Source organism: Felis catus, chromosome D3 (assembly GCF_018350175.1).
Source record: "Felis catus isolate Fca126 chromosome D3, F.catus_Fca126_mat1.0, whole genome shotgun sequence".
Classification (NCBI taxonomy): Eukaryota; Metazoa; Chordata; class Mammalia; order Carnivora; family Felidae; genus Felis; species Felis catus.
The window spans coordinates 4,718,168-4,732,718 of NC_058379.1; the positions used below are offsets into that span (position 1 = coordinate 4,718,168).

The following is a 14,551-nucleotide window of genomic DNA, read 5'->3' on the forward strand; positions in this document are numbered from 1 at the left end:
ACACTCAGAAATCCAGATCTGGAAAGGAGGTCGTTGAAGACAGCATTCCCCAGGTATGAATATATTCAGCTTGCTGTTAAGGATCAGAAACGCACAAAGCTGGGGCACTTTGGTGGCTCTGTGGCTTAAGCGTCTCACTCTAGATTTGGGCTCAAGTCATAATGTCATAGTTCCTGATTTCGAGCCCTCCATAGGGCTCTGCTCTGGCGGTGCAGAGCCTCCTTGGGATTCTCTCTCTCCTTCTCTCTCTGCCCCTCCCCAGCTCACTCTCTCATTGTCTCTTTCAAAGCAGATAAATAAACTTACACACACACACACACACACACACACACACAAAGCAAAAGCCAATCTCAAATTTCAAGAACCTGTCTATAGATTACTCTGGAAATATACTGAATGAAACACTTTGGGCAGCAATCCTGTTCTCCTAAGGGACAGGCCAGGTTCAAAGGACAGCCGTGCGCCTTCTTTAGTAAGACGTCACCTTAACTCCTTACCTCTGCAAAGACCTTATTCCTAAATTTCCCCACCACCTCCACGTTATCCGTGGGCCGTGGGCGGGACAGCATAGCTAGCATGGGGGTCACCGAGGGTAGCTCTGGGCACCACGCGGGGCTGATGCGTTACCAGGTCACGGCTTTACTGTTTTCAGCAGCCCTACTTCGATGCACGTAATTTCTGTGCCAGGCTGAGATGGGTCTCACCATTTGCCAGAGTTTTCAAGAAATACCAAAGATTCAGATTTTTAGGTGAGATTCTTGGAGTTGTCAGTGTTGGCCGCTATTAGGGTTCTGAATTTGTTATGAGATCGCTCACCGAAGGGAACCCCCGTCCCCCACGGGATCCAACAGGTAAACGGGTGAGATTGTTCTTCTGCCTTCAGACGTCCTTGGGCACTGGCGCCCAACAATGGTGTTGGTTCCCCCCCCCCCCCCCCCCCCCCCCCCCGGCCACCGTACTTGACCACCGTTCTGGAGGCCGGAAGTCCTCAATCCCGGGTGTGGGCAGGGCCACGCTCCCTCTGACATGTGGGGGGAATCCTTCCTCGACCCTCTTCTAGCTTCTGGAACCTCCCAAGCAGTTTGGGACGTGCTTTGGCCTCGGCGGCGGGACGTGGATCCTGGCCTCATAACAACATGGCGCCTCCCTCCGTGTTTCTGCCCTCAGCTGGCGGTCTTCTATAAGGAAAATGGTCACCAGGGGGCAGGGCTCCCCCTGCTTTCGTATGACCTTACTTAACTGGCTACCTCCCCCACTGACCCTATGGCCAGATGAGGTCACTGTGATGGTTAACTTTGTGTCACCTTGACTGGGCTACGGGAGGCCTAGGTAACAGGAGACATGACTTCCGGTGATGAGACATGACTTCCGGAGCATCCGCGTCAGCGTCTCTGGAAGAGAGGAGCGTTTGAATCAGTTCACTGAGAAGAGGAATTGATTGCCGACGCGGGTGAGCACCATCCAACCTGTTGGGGCCTGCGTGTAACAAAGAGGTGAATTTGTTCTCTTTGCTTGACCTGGGACATCCTCCTCCTTCTCTGACCTCACACCTCCAGCACCTGCTTCTCAGGCCTCTGGTTTCACTGCGTCACCTGACCCGGCCTCCCCAACTCTCCAGCTTGTAGATGGCAGATGGCAGGACTTCTCGGCCTCCATGGTCACAAAAGCTAATTTATGTAAGCACATACTTATAAATATATTAATATTTACATTATATTATCATGTCTCTGGAGAATTTGGCCAATACAGTCACATACGGAGGCGCTGGGGGTGAAGCCTGCCCATCTTTTGGGGGCACAATTCAGCCCCTAAGCTCCAAAATGGATGACCTTCCCATAGGCAGAGTACCTCATTGCAACAGCAACCCACAGTGCCAAATGGTACCTAAATCAGTGAAGGGTGGGCATTGCCCACCTGGGGCAAAGTTCCCCTGCACCTGCGGACTTGTAAACCCTAGAAAGCACGCCATCCGCTAAGGTATGATGCGGGGGGCTTGTCCCCCATCGTGTCATTCCGAGACCCAAGCTCCCACCACCTCTGCAATCCACTTAAACCATGTCCTTCTCTGCAGCCCAGCTGAGGGGAGGAGAGAAGGGAAAATCCAGGGGTCTGTCCATGCTGCATCCCCTGGAGGCGACACCTGTCATTTCCGCTCTCACTTCACGTGCAGGGAATAGTCTCAGGGTCCCAGCGGATTGCAGGGGAGGGGAGCAGTGTGCCGGGAAGAAGGGGGAGATGGACATGGGTGAGCTCTGGCAGAGTGTGCCCCAGGGTGAGCGAGATGACCCATGGACCCTCCCTCGTGCCCTTCACCAGTCCCTTCATCCATCTAGCGGCCAAGGCCAGCAGAAGACTCACCCTTAGGGGCCCGCAGAACCTCCAGATGGAAGAGCCCGGGTCCCCCGACTAACTGCCTGTGCCTTGTCCCTGGCACCCAGCCGATCGCACCTGACTTGGGTTAGCAACAAACTTCACCAAAGTACACGTCTCCTGGGCCACGCCACTAAGATTTGGAGGTTATCTGTTGCCAAAGCTAGCGCTAATTTCACTGACACAAGGCAGCCTTGAATAATACATAGATATCCCCTACGGAAGCAATATGCCTTCAATATGAAATTCAGCTTCTACCTGTAAAACTTTTTTTAAATAATAAAAACCCCGCAGAAATTATGAAAAGGATAATTCCATTATCTCCAACTTGCAGTCATTAAGAGTTTTAAAAGTTCCTGGTGCTCGTTCTTAACCACAACACTCTCTAATATTTATAAGCGTGTTAATATTAATAATAGTGGGAATGACCAGACAGTCTGGTCACAGGAGGTAATAGAATAAAAATTAAATATAAGCACTAACAAAAATTCTTATAAAACCTTGTAAACCCTCTATCAAGAAAATGCATCAAACTCTTTTTATTACCTGCCCTGTAGGCTATCAAAATGTTTGCATATTTAAGCCTTCTCTTGTTAAAGAAACCTTTTCCTTCTTCTTTATGGGCCATTTATTTTATTGTGTATTACGCCAACAAGAGAAAAATTGATCTGACATTTATTCTTATATGTGATTTAATATAAATATGCATGAGTCTCAAATATATTTTTTCCTATAACCGCAAGCCGAAGTGTCTCTCTGCTCCAGGCCCCAGGAGAGACCGTTCAGCTACCTTTGTAATTGGGTCATCTCGATGGAGGGCAGTGGATGTTCAAGGGCATCGCGCCGAGGATCTGGCCTGGGCACGGGTTATGAGCTCGGGTTCTGGGCTCCGATGGTTTGGGTATAAGCCCAGGCTCCCCCTCTTCCCTGCTGTGGGCTGTCGCCTCGGGAATCACCGATCAATTCTGTCCGTTGTCTAAGTCGACAAGTCTAAGTCCTAAGTCGGACTGAGGAGGGCTTTGTGCCAGGTGTGACTGCAGTACCCTACCCCGCACAGGTCCACGTCCAGCATCACCGGGCCTTTCGGAAAGGTTCAGGCTCTTGTGATGGACGGTCTTCCTGCAAAACTGAGGGTGCATTTTCTGTTCGCGTCACCTGGTGAAGGGCTCTGACTGCAGAGAGAGGAGGCACATGAAGAAAGTGAAAACGGAATAAAACAAAGTTTTGCTCAAAGGGCATAGTGGAAAGTGAACCCAAGGGCATCTCAGACACCCAGCATGAGAGAACATGAGGCCGGCTGCTCCTGGGGTCTCCACTTTATTCCTTCCCAGAAAGGCCCTTCCCCCGCTCAAAATTCTCCCTGAATTTGTCACTGCAGACTCCCCAGTCTATGTGTGTTAGCGACGGGGTGGGAGGAGCATAGATACCGGAGCGAGAGAGAGCAGCTCACAGATCCATCAGGAAGGAAAGTTGAGCAGCAGGCTAACAATCCACGCCCTCCCTTCCCCTAGGAACACCCTGGGGAAAAAGGAAGAAGACCCACTCACACCTCCTAATAAACATGCTGTTAGGGGAGAGCACTGTCCCATGAAATACAGGACGTATCGTCAGATTTAACAAATACAAACACGAGATGCCCAGGTACATTTGATTTTCAGGTAAACAACATTTTCTTAAAAGATGGTATCTTTAAGTAATCTCTACACCCACCGCGGGGCTCGAACTCACAACCCTAAGATCAAGAGTCACAGGTGCCACTGACCGAGCCAGCCAGGCGTCCCAAAAACATTTTTAAAACTATAAGTATATCCCAAATAATGCATGGTACATACATACACTAAATGGATATAAATAGATAGATACATAAGACAGATGGATAGATAGATAGATAGATAGATAGATAGATAAGATGGATGGATGGATGGAAAGATAGGTAGGTAGATAAAAAGTGCTTACCTGAAACCAAGCCTTAACTAGGCACCTTATGCTTGCATTTGTTGTCTGATAATCTGATCAGGATATCTTCTGGCCAACACAAGAGTATTTGCTAGCAGGAGAAATGTTTTTCTTTTTAATGTTTATTTATTTATTTTGAGAGATAGAAATAGAGAGCAAGCAGGAGAGGGGCAGAGAGAGAGGGAGAGAGAGAATCCCAAGCAGGATTCTCACTGTCAGCACAGAGCCCCATGCAGGGCTCGAACTCATGAACCATGAGATCATGACCTGAGCCAAAACCAAGAGTCAGACGCTTAACCGACTGAGCCACCCGGGGGCCCCCATTAGCAGGAGAAACCTTATCCATTAGCGCGTTAACCTGGTCTGTCTAGCATATGGTAAAAATATCTGGAATGTATAGATTTATGAGACCTGACTCCTTGAAAAAGGACTCCTGAGTTTCATAACTGTTGAATGATAAAGTTGTTTCATGAGTGAACACCACCCTTTTGTGACCAATCATGCCCACGTATTTGGTGGCCACGCAGACGCCCTACTCACTGTGGTCTTCCCATGAGGCCGTGCCTCCCCCAGACTGGCCCCCGTCACTGAGGCGCACGACACAGTGCCCGGCCATCCATTCCTGCCTGGCGTGGGCTTCCTGTGACAGGCATCCCTGGCTCGGAGACTTGCTCATGGCCGGGTCAGGCCCTTCCCAGAAGCACACCATGGCTTGACTCTGCCTGCTGGACCCTTCCGTCCCCACCAGCTTTCTTAGACAGTGTCCACAGACTAAAGACACCCCTGCCTTCTCCCACCTCGTGGGAGTCTCCCCCATTAAACCCACTCTGCGGAGTCCCTTTGGCCATGTGATTTTTGGAGGCCCCAAGCCCTCACAAAAATGCATCCATTGGGAGACCTCATGTGCTTAAGTCTGATTTACAATGTGTCCTTAGGAGTCGAGAAAGGGCCTGGAGGGCTGGGTCCACGGTGCTGGACCACCATCCACCTCACCTGTGCCTCGGACCCTCGCCTGCCTTTGAAGTTATTCGTAAAGCTGTCGGGTGGTGTCCGTGGCTCTCAGGAGTCCAGCCTGACAACCCAAAACTTTGTGGTGTCTCATCTGCTTTTTCTCACCCCTCCCAACCAGGCTTCCACTAAATAATAGCTGTAGCCAAACACATACACCAGAGGCTCAAATGCTGAGGATTTAGCCCAGTGTTTAGGACAGAAGACAAGGACAAATGGATGCGTCATAATCTACTGCTGGGACACCGGGTGCCATGTTTCTCTCCTGTGTGACCACGTTCCATTACCGCCCAGAAGAGTCATTATCCGAGGCAGGGCCACGCTGACTGTTATGGTGAATTGTGTCCCACAGAATTCACACGTTGAAACCTACCCTCCAAGGTGACCGAATTTAAAGACAAGGCCCTTAAAGAGGTGATTAGGGTTAAATGAGGTCATGGGGGTGGGTCCTAATACAGTAGGACTCGTGTCCTTGTAAGACTAGGAAAAGGCACAGAGGAAAGGCCACCAGAGGCTATGATGGGGTGAACACCTGCAGGCCAAGGACGGGCTTCCGGAGGGAACAGCGTGTCCTACGTCCTGAACTTAGACTTGCCGCCTCCAGAGCCATGAGAGAATAGACTTCTGTTCTTTTATGTGTGAGGTTTTTTTTTAAGGTTTATGTTTGAGACAGAGAGAGAGGGAGCACAAGCAGAGGAGGGGCAGAGAGAGAGAGAGAGAGAGAGAGAGGAAGACAGAGAATCCAAAGCGGGCTCCGTGCTGACAGCAGAGAGACCGATGCAGGGCTCGAACTCTTTACCTCTCTAACTCTCATGACTGCTGAGATCATGATCTGGGCTGAAGTCAGATGTTCAACTGGCTGAGCCACCCAGGTGCCCCTAGATTTCTGTCGTGGCAGTCTGAGCTGAAGAGTACAGCTAATGACCAGAACTGTGTCTACACTCCGATCCTTAGGGGGCTCCATGCGGTCACTCAAGGGCCCCTGCTTCTGCAACTCAGAGCTGCCATCCTCCAGGGCGTCCAGGCCAACACCTGACCCTCTTCATGTGGCCAGGAGATGAGGGAAGGAACGGCACGAAGACTGGACAGGAGGCCCTAAGGACAAGAGCCAGGACTCCACGTGTGGTTGCTGGACAAGGTCACTGGGCCAGATGTCCAGGAGGCAAGAGCAATGCTTGGTGACCAAATAGCCAGTATCTACCATAACAACATTACCAACCCTTCTTAAAATGGTTTACTTATTTGAGAGAGAGAGAAAGACAGGACAGGGTTGGGGCAGAGAGAGCGGGAGAGAGAATCCCAAGCAGACTCTACACTCAACACTGAGCCGGACTCAGGGCTCAATCCCACGACCGTAAGATCATGACCTGAGCCGAAATCAAGTCGGATTGATTTGGATGGTAACGGAGTCGGATGCCTACCCTACTGAGCCACCCAGGCGCCCCACCAACCTTTAACATCGCTTGGACAGCAGGTGCAGCCCTCTGCTCTGGGCCTGGCTCATCATCTCTTCAGGACTAGCTCTTTCTGTCAGGTGTGCAAACCGGAAAGATCAGAAAATATTTGCAGACTCTCGGCACGAGGCCAGCTGGCCAATAAGCATGTGCTGTCACTCTTCTTATTATTGGGTCATTATTTCAGACGACGTGCAGAGGGACCCTTTCCTGTAAAGCCAGCGAGCCGGGTGTGGGAGCAACCCATTTTCTCCTGAAAAGAAAAATGGGCATAGAATTGTTTGATATCATTTCTCCAGACACAAATGGATAAAAAAAAAATGTACCGTGTGAAAATGCAGCTTCCTTGGAGCCGCTTCTTCTGAACACACAATGGAACTCAGAACCGAGATTTCCTGTTTCCCACAAACCCCAAAACCGTTCCCGTGGGATTAGGCTAAAGGTATTCTTACAGGTGGAGGGGAAAAAAAAGGGAACTCAATTCTGCTGCTGGAGGGATTTTGGAGGTAACAAAACATCCCTCCTCCAGCTCTCAGAGGAGGGGCAGGCAAGAAAAGAGGTTATGAATGTCTGGAGCTATTGGCAGAAACAGATTTTAAAAAACACATTTTGATTCATCAGCTTTGGTCCAAAATCTTTATTACGGCAAATGGTGGAGAGTCGATAAAGATGCCTCGTGTCGTCAAGGATGATGCTTTCAACCCATTTGAGCAGGTTAGGCTTTCATGCATTAAAAGCCTTTTAATAATACCTGCTCAAAAGTTTCTCTCTCCCAGTGCAACGCAGTAACAAAAATCCTTGTACAGCCATTAGGCGAAGCCGGGACCAGAGAGATAATGGTCTCAGGTTTATGAAGTTAGATGTAATGACACATTATGCCCTGGAGCATCGACAGTACGATGCTGTTCCATAAGGGTCCGGGAGTTCAGGCGTTTATCTGGATTTGGGACCTGCAGAGATACACTTCTGCCCGTGGCTCGTCTAGGAGCAGTTTTGCCTCTTTTTGATGCGAAGGAGCGCAGTCAGGTGGCTCTACAGGAGAAAACGAGGGACGGAGAGAAAGGGCAGAGGGCTTCTCTACTCTGGCACACACAAAACAGATGGAAGTGGAGACCAGGGAGTGTCTGTCCAGCTTTCAGATAGAACAGGAACCATCCCCCACCACGGCACCCTCCTGCCATCGTAGCTTGGGGACTCCTCAGGACCCCAGGACTGTGGACGAGGCTTAAGGCTGCTTTTGCGAGTGGCTCACATGTTGACGTTGCCCTGTCTTCCCTGGATCCAAGCGATCAAACACCTGTGCAGCTCTGTCTTCTCTCCAGTCTCTAAATCTGTGCCGAACACCCTTCTCCAGCAATGCCGATCTCTCGCCATTAATGAACTTACTCTGCCTTTAAAACATCTCATTCAATAACCTCCCCCCCCCGAATTCCTCTTCCCTTTCCTTTCTCCTCCTTTCCACCACTTTCTTTCTCATCACGCCTCCATATCACATTCTCCTTTTTGTAGATGGTCAGACTCCAATTGCTGTCTTTTGTGACCATCCCTAAAAGCGCGCACAAATGTGCGTCCTTTTCCGGGGTGACGAATCTGTGATCACATACACTTTCTGCTCACCCTTTCCTCCCCATGTCAGAAGGCGCTTAGCTCCTACCTAGAATGATATGTGAAAAGCGGAGATAGGCACCTAGCCCGGGGCAAGACTCGCCACTACCAAAACACACAGGTGCACACACACGCATGCACGCACACACAGACGCATACACATGCATGGACGCACCGAAAACCTCAATCTGTGTTGCCATTTTTCTCACCCAGCATCTGGCTCCTTTCAATATTCACACACACACAAAAATAGAACAAACCCTTAGGGACACTTCGTAAGACGCTTTAACTTCAAGACATCCTCCATGCTCTTTTTAAAAAATATTCTAGGGGTGCCTGGGTGGCACAGTCGGTTAAGCGTCCGACTTCGGCCAGGTCACGATCTCGCGGTCCGTGAGTTCGAGCCCCGCATCGGGCTCTGTGCTGACGGCTCAGAGCCTGGAGCCTGTTTCCGATTCTGTGTCTCCCTCTCTCTCTGCCCGTCCCCCGTTCATGCTGTGTCTCTCTCTGTCCCAAAAATAAATAAACGTTGAAAAAAAATATTCTATGTAAATGAACGCGTTATAGGACAAAAGAGAGGTCTTCCTCTTCTCAGTCTATTTTTAAGAGACCTTTTGCTCTTCACTTCCTCGTGGAGAAGAATCTAACATTGTGGCATAAATAGATGGAGAACAGATTGAAACTGTTTCCCACTCTCCTTCGTAGGTCAGAAGTGGTCAAGTCAATCATACATCCCAGCATCAAACAGGCGTATCCTGTAATCAAGGTGTTAGATTCAACTTGGCGGAAAGTAAAAGAACATTGCTTTAGTTCTGTTAAAAATTCACTTACAACCATTAATAGGTATAATTTGATCCCAACTTTGCTGACTTTTAGAATAGAAGTGTGGGTCCCAGGGGGCCCTGGGCACAGAGGGCATCTTTATACTTCAAAACTGGAGGCTGGCGTGTGGCTGGTTTAGTCTTCGCGCAACCAATAAACACATTAAATTTAGCATGGGTATCCACGGTGAGGTCTGACCCGGCCACGAGTAAGACACGCTGCTGTGGATGTTACCAAACGTCGTCTTCCGCCTGCCACAGAGCAAGCCACGTTGCAGAGCAGGAGAGCTGATGGAGGGAGGGGCAGCAGGGAGAAAGGGCAGCTGACAGGTCCAGGGTCCCTCCAGGTCCTAGTTCCTGACACCCAGGGCAGCACCCCTCTTGCAAGAGACACGTCGCCTTCCTTTTAATGGACGTCCATTCAACGCAAGCCGACTCAAGACGGATCCTGTTCCGTGCAGCCGAGGTCGCCTGCCTCACACAGGTGCCCAGTGGTTCTGGTCCTACCATCGGATTGGTCTGATCAGTGAAACTATGAAACCAGAGCAGACGTGGCCTTGCCATGACTCAATGAAGGTCATGCTTCTCTGAAAACTTACACTGCTTGCACAACAGCCCCCTATAGATTCTTGTCCAAACCATGGTTTCACTTACAGAATCTTAGAGCGAGGGGGAGGTCTTCCAGATCGCCATCTTGGATGCTCCCAGGCAGAATTCCGTCAGCAGCATCCCGGACTCCAGGGGAAACTCTGTCTTCCCTTTCGGGGGCTGGGATCGCGTTGATCGAGGTGTTCTCGGGAGGCTGTGCCCCGCGGGGCGAGCCTGCAGGGCGCCCCCGCTCAGGAGGGCATGTGCTCCGTCCCAGCCTTCCTCCACCTCAGACACACGGGGGAAACCGAGGCACGGCACAGCGGACGTCCGCCGCTGGACCTGAACCCAGAAAAAGGCGTGCCATGACGAGACCCACGCCAAGGTGGCGGGTGGCTGCTGTCCGCAGCGCCGATGCTCACGGGGCTTCTGTTATCTGCAACCCCAGGCACCGTTCACGACCATCCGGCACATTCCAGAGGATCGCCAGAGTGGGCCTCTGATGGGGTCTTGTCTGTACCCATCTGCCTCCCTTTTCTGATGCCTCCTGGTTTTCTGAAGCAGAGTTTCCCCAGTGGGTTCAGCACCCGGGGTACAAAGATACTCTTAACATTACTAGTGACTATATTATCACTTACCACCCCTAGGACCACCGGCTTCCAACACCGGTAGGGAGTAAGGCGCCCCAGGCCCCTGCTAAGCCTCTTGCAGAATATAGCTCATTTATAGCTCAGATATAACTCATTTATTCATTTCACCCAGGGAAACAGGTCCTATCCTAGCTCTGACTCTACAGATGTGAGGCCTGCACAAGCCATCTGATACCCTGGGTCGGACTCATTGTAACTACGTAGACTAAGAATAAAAACTGAGTTGAGAGGCCCCCTGGGCGGCTCAGTCGGTTAAGTGAGCGTCCGACTTCGGCTCAGTTCGTCATCTCAAAGTCCATGAGTTCGAGCCCCGCGTCGGGCTCTGGGCTGACGGCTCGGAGCCCGGAGCCTGCTTCGGATTCTGCGTCTCCCTCTTTCTCTGCCCCTCCCCCACTCACACTCTGTCTCTCGCTCTCTCTCTCTCTGTCTCTCAAAAATAAATTAAAAAATTTTAAAAACAAAGCTGAGCTGATACCAGGAAAATCAAGAAGAGATACTACCCACATAAACTAATAAATAAATATAGTCCCCATGGCACTGGCCAGTCCTCTCGGCTGAGCTCAGAGGAAGCCGCCACCAGGGACATTTCCCTGTTTCCTCTTCCCTAGGGTCTCCACGCCTTTCTTGGGTACATTCCAGCTTTGTACGCATATCTGTCAATACACATTTTAATGATTAATCTGGAGGCTACTTATTGATCATGTCTTATCCACCCTTCTTTCTGTTCCAGTACTCCGTGTAGGGCCTGGCACGGTCATTAACTCCTACATCCAGCGCATGCCTTCAACGCCCGCCCCATGGGGGAAGCTGGGATTGTAACAGGGGTGACACCAGACCCCACCTCCACCCCCGGAGGTTTGTGGGGCAAACAAACACCAGCTGCGTCTTCGCAAGAAGGTGGGTCATAAGAGGACCCGTGGACAGAAGCAGCTCTCGGGGTCCTGTCATTACAGACAACAGTGTGATCGACACGGGAGCTCGGGGGAAAACCCGCGTGGGCACCCAACAGGGTAAAGCAGGATGCTCGGATGGGGTTTCACAGAATCCGAACAGGCTTCCCTAAGAGAGCGAGTGGTGTGCCAGGGCCCCTGGGAGGTGAAGCGGAAGCAGCCAGGTAGCAGTGGGTGGAAAATGTTCAGGGCGGAGGGGAAGGAAGTGAGAGGAAAGGCCAGTGCAGCGGGGCGGGCGTGGAGAGCAGGGGAGCGGGCGTGGAGGGCTGGAGGGGCGGCAGGGCGGGAGGGGGCCTGGCTTTGGTGGGAAGACTGTGAATGTTGGGTCCCCCCGCCCCGAGAACAGCAGGGAGGAGCAGGTAGAAAAGGATATAGGAGGACATTCGCATTTAAGAGGATCCCACCGGCCGAAGTACATGGAATGGAGCTGAGGGGCCGCCGGGAGGGGGTGAGGGGAGGCCAGTTGGAAGGTTCCAGTCTGTGCAAGAGGTGTTGGTAGCACAAGAGAGGTGGGAGGGGGAACAGAGTGAAAGGGGGAGGCACGGAAGGGACCTGGAGGGATGTGCACGTACACGAACGTCCGTCTCAATGAAAGTACACCGCGGGGTCTTCTCTCAGACTGCCCTCGGACGCAGTTCCGGTGACGATTATACGGAGGAGGTGACAGAATTTGGCCAATTCCAACGGGCTTCTGGTTTGCCGGACACAGAGCTTTTACATCCTGTTGCGCCTTGAGAATCGCTTAAAAAACAAGATGCTGCGGGGACGCCTGGTTGGCTCAGTCTGTTGAGCATCTGACTCTTGATTTGGGCTCAGGCCGTGATCTCGCGGTTCCTGAGATCGAGCCCCACATCAGGCTCCGCGCTGACAGCGGGGAGGCTGCTTGGGATTCTCTCTCTCTCTCTCTCTCTCAAAATAAATAAATGAACTAAAAAAATATAATTAAATTAAAAAGGATGTTGCCTTCAAGGCTTCTCCAAACTGTTTGGCTGGGGGACGGCTTTGGTTCTCCCAGAGGCACATCCCTAAAGAGTGTTCCGTACAGCACGGGGATCTCCAACCTCATCCACACTCTCGTTTTGCAGGAGGGGAAGGAGGGGGTCCAGAGAGGAGGAGGTTGCCAAGCTTTTGCTCAGGGAGCAGAGTGAGAAGGAGAAGTCTCACCGCCTCACTGTTTGTAAGGTGTAACTGGGGCCACATTCCTTCTCCCTGCAGGAGCCACGGCTGAGCCCCTGGAGAGCCACCCCTCTCTCGGGGCCCCTTCCGCACTCGGTCAAAGCCACCATCCGAGGGAAGCAAGCCCAGGTTTTTCCTCCACCCCCAACCCGAAGCACCCGCCTGGCCGCCACTTCTAGGCTCTCCTCCCGCACGGACGCCCCTCCGCCCTTAAAAGTCAACCGGTGCTCGAAGTGCCCCCCTCAGCGGCTCTGGCATGTTCCCAAGTGATAATTGATGCTCTGCCCGTGCCAAGAGCCGCCTTGTTCTGTGCTGTAATGAAAAATAACCAAGAAATAAAACTTTCGAGAAGAAAAAGAGGCCTACGGATCCTGGGAACGGTAATTAGAATTTTGCACACAAAGACCCACACGGGGTTCTCAGGAGGTAACCAACAACGGAGAGCAGAGAAGGCAGAAAACCTCCCAGCAAACAGAGTGCAAACATAAAAGGCTTATTTGTTCCCCCCTGGGGTAGGTGCCCTGGGTGAAAGAGCCGTAATTAATTGCGGGCCATGTCAAGGCCCCAGGAGACGCCAACGGCCGTGGCCTCAGCGGCCGGCCGCCTGCCGGGAATCGACCAGACTTTGTCACATCCAGGCCAGCTCGGTTTTGGGGGTCACAGCCTCACCTAAATGCACGATTTAGGCCGGCCAGCTGGAAAGCCGTCCACAAAGACCGAGCTTTCCGAGACAAGATGCTTCTCTGTGCGCCCATTTCTTCCCCGGGGCCGTGGGCTCTGTGAGGGCAGCGAGGGCCCGTGTTCCTTTCCGGGGCTGCCGTATACACTGCGGCAAACCCGGGCCATGCATTCTCGCAGCGCTGGAGGCCAGACCGTGCTCCCCCTGAGGGCTCTAGGGAGGAGTCCTGCCTCGCCTGCTCCAGCGTGCCTTGCAGAGGCTCTGAGGGAGCATCTGTTTGCCTCCGTCCCAGCTTCCAGATGCCAGCCGCGTCCCTCCAACCTCTGCCTTGGGCATCACATCCTTCTTGACTCTGGCTGCTGTCCTCTCTTTTATAGAGACACTTGAGATGACATACGGCCACCGGGCTGACACGGCCCCAGGGCTCACCTCTCGTCTTAAGATTCGTGACTTAATCACACCGGCAGAGTCCCTTCGGTCACGGAAGGTAACAAATTCACAGGTTCCAGGGATCGGGATGTGAACATCTTGGGGGTCATTGTTCTGCTTATCATAGACTTCACTTATGATTACCTATTATTCAGCCTGGGGGCTCCGGTGGTGGGGAGAACCGGCAGGTGTAACCAAGCCCCGTAGGCCCACAGTCTGCTCACCTGTGCCTCCCCCCTTGTGTTCCAGCCCAAGCCCTCCACCCAGCACTGAAGCCAGGAGCACGACTGAAGGACACAGCTCGGACACCAGCCGCCCAGCACCAAGGCCGAGCTGGGAAGGGTAAGGAGCCACAGAGAGAATGCACGCGGCTTTCCTGACCGCGCCAACCCAGCCTGCAGCAGGCGTTGAAGACGGAGGTGCCCTGTGAACACGCTGGCAACAGCAAGCCTCCGTGCTCCCCACGGGCCCACACGCATGTGCGAAAACACCCAAGGTGAGGGAGGGTCCACCCCGAAGCGGAGACTACCTGAGCCCTGGGATGGAGGAGGGGACAGGTGTCGAGGAAATAAAATGTTTTCGTTTCTCACATTAGATTGTATCTGTGCGTATCTTGTTTAGCTAAAATACATTTAGAGCAAACGTGGACCGTCCTCTGTCCAGGAAGGTCCCATGACGCTGCTAGTCACCCGCCCTCTCCTTAGAGGCACTTACACGTCTGTGTCAGTAGTTCAGGGTGAACATCTGAAACCCTGAATGCACATTTCTTTCTGTATTTCCTGTGCTGTGGCCTTTTCAGAAACTTGTTAAAGATGGCCTTTCGCCTCCTTTGAACAAAATGTTTTACCCAGAGCCCGCCGTCATT

General features: G+C 52.0%; 1 long non-coding RNA gene across 2 annotated transcripts; it reads left to right on the plus strand.

Annotated features, from left to right (window-relative positions):
* The first annotated feature begins 965 nt into the window (after window positions 1-965).
* LOC123381325 lies at window positions 966-14,245 on the plus strand. Of its 2 annotated transcripts, XR_006588206.1 has the most exons (5): window positions 966-1,676; window positions 11,183-11,349; window positions 12,618-12,958; window positions 13,635-13,744; window positions 13,936-14,245. It is a non-coding gene; the product is annotated as an uncharacterized LOC123381325 (long non-coding RNA). The 2 variants fall into 2 exon arrangements; XR_006588207.1 differs by lacking the exon at window positions 12,618-12,958.
* Window positions 14,246-14,551: the final 306 nt, after the last annotated feature.